We start from the raw sequence: 7312 nt of genomic DNA on the forward strand, positions 1-7312 counted from the left end.
GCCCGGCGACGGGTCAAGTTGCAATTTCTGGCATGCCACTCCTGGAGCTGGTTCATGAGTTCCCCTCGGAAGTCCCGATGAGGAAAGGGCAAAATGGCGTTTTGCGGGCTTTTAGGGCCTCCTGGACGGTAGGACTACCGCCCGACCTTACGGTTGGAATTGTCGGCAGGGGAGGTTGGCGGGGTACCTGCAGAATAGTAGGAGGTGGCAAATCGAGAATCGGTCGACATCGCCAAAAACCTTCTCGAGCCTCCAGGTCTGCAGGGACCGACCCAGGCTGCCGCCAAACCGACCGACAGGCCCTGCCGGCGGCCATTTTTGGCCATTTTCGGCATTTTTCGCCTCTTTCGGCCGGGATGGAAAAGCGGCGGCCTGAAGCCCGGGCCTGCCCGGGGAGGCCTCCTAATCGCCCGGGGGACCGGATTTGCCCCGGTGAGAGCCCCCGAAACGTCCCGAAGCCGGCCGGGAAGGCGGCCAAGGGCGAAGCACCTCGCATTGCGTTGGCAGGCCGTGCAAAGTGGCCTCCGGGCCCGCGAGACAATGCAGGGTGCCCTCGGTGTGCCCCTGAGAAATGGTTAACCAAACGAAGGACAGTGCGCCTCGGATTGCATTGGCAGGCCGTGCAAAGGGGCCCCCGGGCCCGCGAGACGTTACAGGTTGCCCTCGGTGTGCCCCTGAGAAATGGTTAACCAATTGGACTTAGTCTCTGGCAGAGAGACAAAGTGTTTTCACGAGAAATGGTTAACCAATTGGACTTAGTCTCTGGCAGAGAGGCAAAGTGTTTTCAAGAGAAATGGTTAACCAATTGGACTTAGTCTCTGGCAGAGAGGCAAAGTGTTTTCACGAGAAATGGTTAACCAATTGGACTTAGTCTCTGGCGGAGAGGCAAAGTGTTTTCAAGAGAAATGATTAACCAATTGGACTTAGTCTCTGGCGGAGAGACAAAGTGTTTTCAAGAGAAATGGTTAACCAATTGGACTTAGTCTCTGGCAGAGAGGCAAAGTGTTTTCAAGAGAAATGGTTAACCAATTGGACTTAGTCTCTGGCAGAGAGGCAAAGTGTTTTCCAGAGAAATGGTTAACCAATTGGACTTAGTCTCTGGCGGAGAGACAAAGTGTTTTCAAGAGAAATGGATAACCAATTGGACTTAGTCTCTGGCAGAGAGGCAAAGTGTTTTCACGAGAAATGGTTAACCAATTGGACTTAGTCTCTGGCAGAGAGGCAAAGTGTTTTCAAGAGAAATGGATAACCAATTGGACTTAGTCTCTGGCGGAGAGACAAAGTGTTTTCAAGAGAAATGGTTAACCAATTGGACTTCGTCTCTGGCAGAGAGGCAAAGTGTTTTCAAGAGAAATGGTTAACCAACTGGACTTGGTCTCTGAACGGCAGGCAAATTGTGGCCTTGAGAAATGATTAACCAATTGGACTTAGTCTCTGGCGGAGAGGCAAAGTGTTTTCACGAGAAATGGTTAACCAATTGGACTTAGTCTCTGGCGGAGAGACAAAGTGTTTTCCAGAGAAATGGATAACCAATTGGACTTAGTCTCTGGGCAGAGAGGCAAAGTGTTTTCACGAGAAATGGTTAACCAATTGGACTTAGTCTCTGGCAGAGAGGCAAAGTGTTTTCAAGAGAAATGGTTAACCAATTGGACTTAGTCTCTGGCAGAGAGGCAAAGTGTTTTCAAGAGAAATGGTTAACCAATTGGACTTAGTCTCTGAACGGCAGGCAAATTGTGGCCTTGAGAAATGATTAACCAATTGGACTTAGTCTCTGGCGGAGAGGCAAAGTGTTTTCTCGAGAAATAATTAACCAATGAGGCCAATGGACCTCGGGTTGCATTGGCAGGCCGGGCAATGAGGCTCTTGGGCCCGCGAGAGCAAAATCCGTGCACAGACGGAAGTCCATGAGGTCAGATCCGAGGCCTTTACCCGGCACCCGGTGGGGGTATTCCCGCAGAGAGTAGCGAATCTGCCCGGCGACGGGTCAAGTTGCAATTTCTGGCATGCCACTCATGGAGCTGGTTAATGAGTTCCCCGCGGAAGTCCCGATGAGGAAAGGGCAAAATGGCGTTTTGCGGGCTTTGGGGCCTCTTCGTCGGTAGGACTACCGCCCGACCTTACGGTTGGAATTGTCGGCAGGGGAGGTTGGCGGGGTACCTGCAGAATAGTAGGAGGTGGCAAATCGAGAATCGGTCGACATCGCCAAAAACCTTCTCGAGCCTCCAGGTCTGCAGGGACCGACCCAGGCTGCCGCCAAACCGACCGACAGGCCCTGCCGGCGGCCATTTTTGGCCATTTTCGGCATTTTTCGCCTCTTTCGGCCGGGATGGAAAAGCGGCGGCCTGAAGCCCGGGCCTGCCCGGGGAGGCCTCCTAATCGCCCGGGGGACCGGATTTGCCCCGGTGAGAGCCCCCGAAACGTCCCGAAGCCGGCCGGGAAGGCGGCCAAGGGCGAAGCACCTCGCATTGCGTTGGCAGGCCGTGCAAAGTGGCCTCCGGGCCCGCGAGACAATGCAGGGTGCCCTCGGTGTGCCCCTGAGAAATGGTTAACCAAACGAAGGACAGTGCGGCTCGGATTGCATTGGCAGGCCGTGCAAAGGGGCCCCCGGGCCCGCGAGACGTTACAGATTGCCCTCGGTGAGCCCCTGAGAAATGGTTAACCAATTGGACTTAGTCTCTGGCAGAGAGGCAAAGTGTTTTCACGAGAAATGGTTAACCAATTGGACTTAGTCTCTGGCAGAGAGGCAAAGTGTTTTCCAGAGAAATGGATAACCAATTGGACTTAGTCTCTGGCAGAGAGGCAAAGTGTTTTCACGAGAAATGGTTAACCAATTGGACTTAGTCTCTGGCAGAGAGGCAAAGTGTTTTCAAGAGAAATGGTTAACCAATTGGACTTAGTCTCTGGCGGAGAGGCAAAGTGTTTTCAAGAGAAATGGTTAACCAATTGGACTTAGTCTCTGAACGGCAGGCAAATTGTGGCCTTGAGAAATGATTAACCAATTGGACTTAGTCTCTGGCGGAGAGGCAAAGTGTTTTCTCGAGAAATAATTAACCAATGAGGCCAATGGACCTCGGGTTGCATTGGCAGGCCGGGCAATGAGGCTCTTGGGCCCGCGAGAGCAAAATCCGTGCACAGACGGAAGTCCATGAGGTCAGATCCGAGGCCTTTACCCGGCACCCGGTGGGGGTATTCCCGCAGAGAGTAGCGAATCTGCCCGGCGACGGGTCAAGTTGCAATTTCTGGCATGCCACTCATGGAGCTGGTTAATGAGTTCCCCGCGGAAGTCCCGATGAGGAAAGGGCAAAATGGCGTTTTGCGGGCTTTGGGGCCTCTTCGTCGGTAGGACTACCGCCCGACCTTACGGTTGGAATTGTCGGCAGGGGAGGTTGGCGGGGTACCTGCAGAATAGTAGGAGGTGGCAAATCGAGAATCGGTCGACATCGCCAAAAACCTTCTCGAGCCTCCAGGTCTGCAGGGACCGACCCAGGCTGCCGCCAAACCGACCGACAGGCCCTGCCGGCGGCCATTTTTGGCCATTTTCGGCATTTTTCGCCTCTTTCGGCCGGGATGGAAAAGCGGCGGCCTGAAGCCCGGGCCTGCCCGGGGAGGCCTCCTAATCGCCCGGGGGACCGGATTTGCCCCGGTGAGAGCCCCCGAAACGTCCCGAAGCCGGCCGGGAAGGCGGCCAAGGGCGAAGCACCTCGCATTGCGTTGGCAGGCCGTGCAAAGTGGCCTCCGGGCCCGCGAGACAATGCAGGGTGCCCTCGGTGTGCCCCTGAGAAATGGTTAACCAAACGAAGGACAGTGCGCCTCGGATTGCATTGGCAGGCCGTGCAAAGGGGCCCCCGGGCCCGCGAGACGTTACAGGTTGCCCTCGGTGTGCCCCTGAGAAATGGTTAACCAATTGGACTTAGTCTCTGGCAGAGAGACAAAGTGTTTTCACGAGAAATGGTTAACCAATTGGACTTAGTCTCTGGCAGAGAGGCAAAGTGTTTTCAAGAGAAATGGTTAACCAATTGGACTTAGTCTCTGGCAGAGAGGCAAAGTGTTTTCACGAGAAATGGTTAACCAATTGGACTTAGTCTCTGGCGGAGAGGCAAAGTGTTTTCAAGAGAAATGATTAACCAATTGGACTTAGTCTCTGGCGGAGAGACAAAGTGTTTTCAAGAGAAATGGTTAACCAATTGGACTTAGTCTCTGGCAGAGAGGCAAAGTGTTTTCAAGAGAAATGGTTAACCAATTGGACTTAGTCTCTGGCAGAGAGGCAAAGTGTTTTCCAGAGAAATGGTTAACCAATTGGACTTAGTCTCTGGCGGAGAGACAAAGTGTTTTCAAGAGAAATGGATAACCAATTGGACTTAGTCTCTGGCAGAGAGGCAAAGTGTTTTCACGAGAAATGGTTAACCAATTGGACTTAGTCTCTGGCAGAGAGGCAAAGTGTTTTCAAGAGAAATGGATAACCAATTGGACTTAGTCTCTGGCGGAGAGACAAAGTGTTTTCAAGAGAAATGGTTAACCAATTGGACTTCGTCTCTGGCAGAGAGGCAAAGTGTTTTCAAGAGAAATGGTTAACCAACTGGACTTGGTCTCTGAACGGCAGGCAAATTGTGGCCTTGAGAAATGATTAACCAATTGGACTTAGTCTCTGGCGGAGAGGCAAAGTGTTTTCACGAGAAATGGTTAACCAATTGGACTTAGTCTCTGGCGGAGAGACAAAGTGTTTTCCAGAGAAATGGATAACCAATTGGACTTAGTCTCTGGGCAGAGAGGCAAAGTGTTTTCACGAGAAATGGTTAACCAATTGGACTTAGTCTCTGGCAGAGAGGCAAAGTGTTTTCAAGAGAAATGGTTAACCAATTGGACTTAGTCTCTGGCAGAGAGGCAAAGTGTTTTCAAGAGAAATGGTTAACCAATTGGACTTAGTCTCTGAACGGCAGGCAAATTGTGGCCTTGAGAAATGATTAACCAATTGGACTTAGTCTCTGGCGGAGAGGCAAAGTGTTTTCTCGAGAAATAATTAACCAATGAGGCCAATGGACCTCGGGTTGCATTGGCAGGCCGGGCAATGAGGCTCTTGGGCCCGCGAGAGCAAAATCCGTGCACAGACGGAAGTCCATGAGGTCAGATCCGAGGCCTTTACCCGGCACCCGGTGGGGGTATTCCCGCAGAGAGTAGCGAATCTGCCCGGCGACGGGTCAAGTTGCAATTTCTGGCATGCCACTCATGGAGCTGGTTAATGAGTTCCCCGCGGAAGTCCCGATGAGGAAAGGGCAAAATGGCGTTTTGCGGGCTTTGGGGCCTCTTCGTCGGTAGGACTACCGCCCGACCTTACGGTTGGAATTGTCGGCAGGGGAGGTTGGCGGGGTACCTGCAGAATAGTAGGAGGTGGCAAATCGAGAATCGGTCGACATCGCCAAAAACCTTCTCGAGCCTCCAGGTCTGCAGGGACCGACCCAGGCTGCCGCCAAACCGACCGACAGGCCCTGCCGGCGGCCATTTTTGGCCATTTTCGGCATTTTTCGCCTCTTTCGGCCGGGATGGAAAAGCGGCGGCCTGAAGCCCGGGCCTGCCCGGGGAGGCCTCCTAATCGCCCGGGGGACCGGATTTGCCCCGGTGAGAGCCCCCGAAACGTCCCGAAGCCGGCCGGGAAGGCGGCCAAGGGCGAAGCACCTCGCATTGCGTTGGCAGGCCGTGCAAAGTGGCCTCCGGGCCCGCGAGACAATGCAGGGTGCCCTCGGTGTGCCCCTGAGAAATGGTTAACCAAACGAAGGACAGTGCGGCTCGGATTGCATTGGCAGGCCGTGCAAAGGGGCCCCCGGGCCCGCGAGACGTTACAGATTGCCCTCGGTGAGCCCCTGAGAAATGGTTAACCAATTGGACTTAGTCTCTGGCAGAGAGGCAAAGTGTTTTCACGAGAAATGGTTAACCAATTGGACTTAGTCTCTGGCAGAGAGGCAAAGTGTTTTCCAGAGAAATGGATAACCAATTGGACTTAGTCTCTGGCAGAGAGGCAAAGTGTTTTCACGAGAAATGGTTAACCAATTGGACTTAGTCTCTGGCAGAGAGGCAAAGTGTTTTCAAGAGAAATGGTTAACCAATTGGACTTAGTCTCTGGCGGAGAGGCAAAGCGTTTTCAAGAGAAATGGTTAACCAATTGGACTTAGTCTCTGAACGGCAGGCAAATTGTGGCCTTGAGAAATGATTAACCAATTGGACTTAGTCTCTGGCGGAGAGACCAAGTATTTTCACGAGAAATGGTTAACCAATTGGACTTAGTCTCTGGCAGAGAGGCAAAGTGTTTTCACGAGAAATGGTTAACCAATTGGAATTAGTCTCTGGCAGAGAGGCAAAGTGTTTTCACGAGAAATGGTTAACCAATTGGACTTAGTCTCTGGCGGAGAGACAAAGTGTTTTCAAGAGAAATGGATAACCAATTGGACTTAGTCTCTGGCAGAGAGGCAAAGTGTTTTCACGAGAAATGGTTAACCAATTGGACTTAGTCTCTGGCGGAGAGACAAAGTGTTTTCAAGAGAAATGGTTAACCAATTGGACTTAGTCTCTGGCAGAGAGGCAAAGTGTTTTCAAGAGAAATGGTTAACCAATTGGACTTGGTCTCTGAACGGCAGGCAAATTGTGGCCTTGAGAAATGAATAACCAATTGGACTTAGTCTCTGGAGGAGAGACAAAGTGTTTTCACGAGAAATGGTTAACCAATTGGACTTAGTCTCTGGCAGAGAGGCAAAGTGTTTTCAAGAGAAATGGTTAACCAATTGGACTTGGTCTCTGAACGGCAGGCAAATTGTGGCCTTGAGAAATGATTAACCAATTGGACTTAGTCTCTGGCGGAGAGACAAAGTGTTTTCACGAGAAATGGTTAACCAATTGGACTTAGTCTCTGGCAGAGAGACAAAGTGTATTCACGAGAAATGGTTAACCAATTGGACTTAGTCTCTGGCAGAGAGGCAAAGTGTTTTCACGAGAAATGGATAACCAATTGGACTTAGTCTCTGGCAGAGAGGCAAAGTGTTTTCAAGAGAAATGGTTAACCAATTGGACTTAGTCTCTGGCAGAGAGGCAAAGCGTTTTCCTGAGAAATGGTTAACCAATTGGACTTAGTCTCTGGCAGAGAGGCAAAGCGTTTTCCTGAGAAATGGTTAACCAATTGGACTTAGTCTGTGAACGGCAGGCAAATTGCGGCCATGAGAAATGGTTAACCAATTGGACTTAGTCTCTGGCAGAGAGTCAAAGTGTTTTCCTGAGAAATGGTTAACCAATTGGACTTAGTCTCTGGCGGAGAGGCAAAGTGTTTCCC

This window comes from Cetorhinus maximus, unplaced genomic scaffold (genome assembly GCF_964194155.1).
Source record: "Cetorhinus maximus unplaced genomic scaffold, sCetMax3.hap1.1 HAP1_SCAFFOLD_863, whole genome shotgun sequence".
NCBI lineage: Eukaryota > Metazoa > Chordata > Chondrichthyes > Lamniformes > Cetorhinidae > Cetorhinus > Cetorhinus maximus.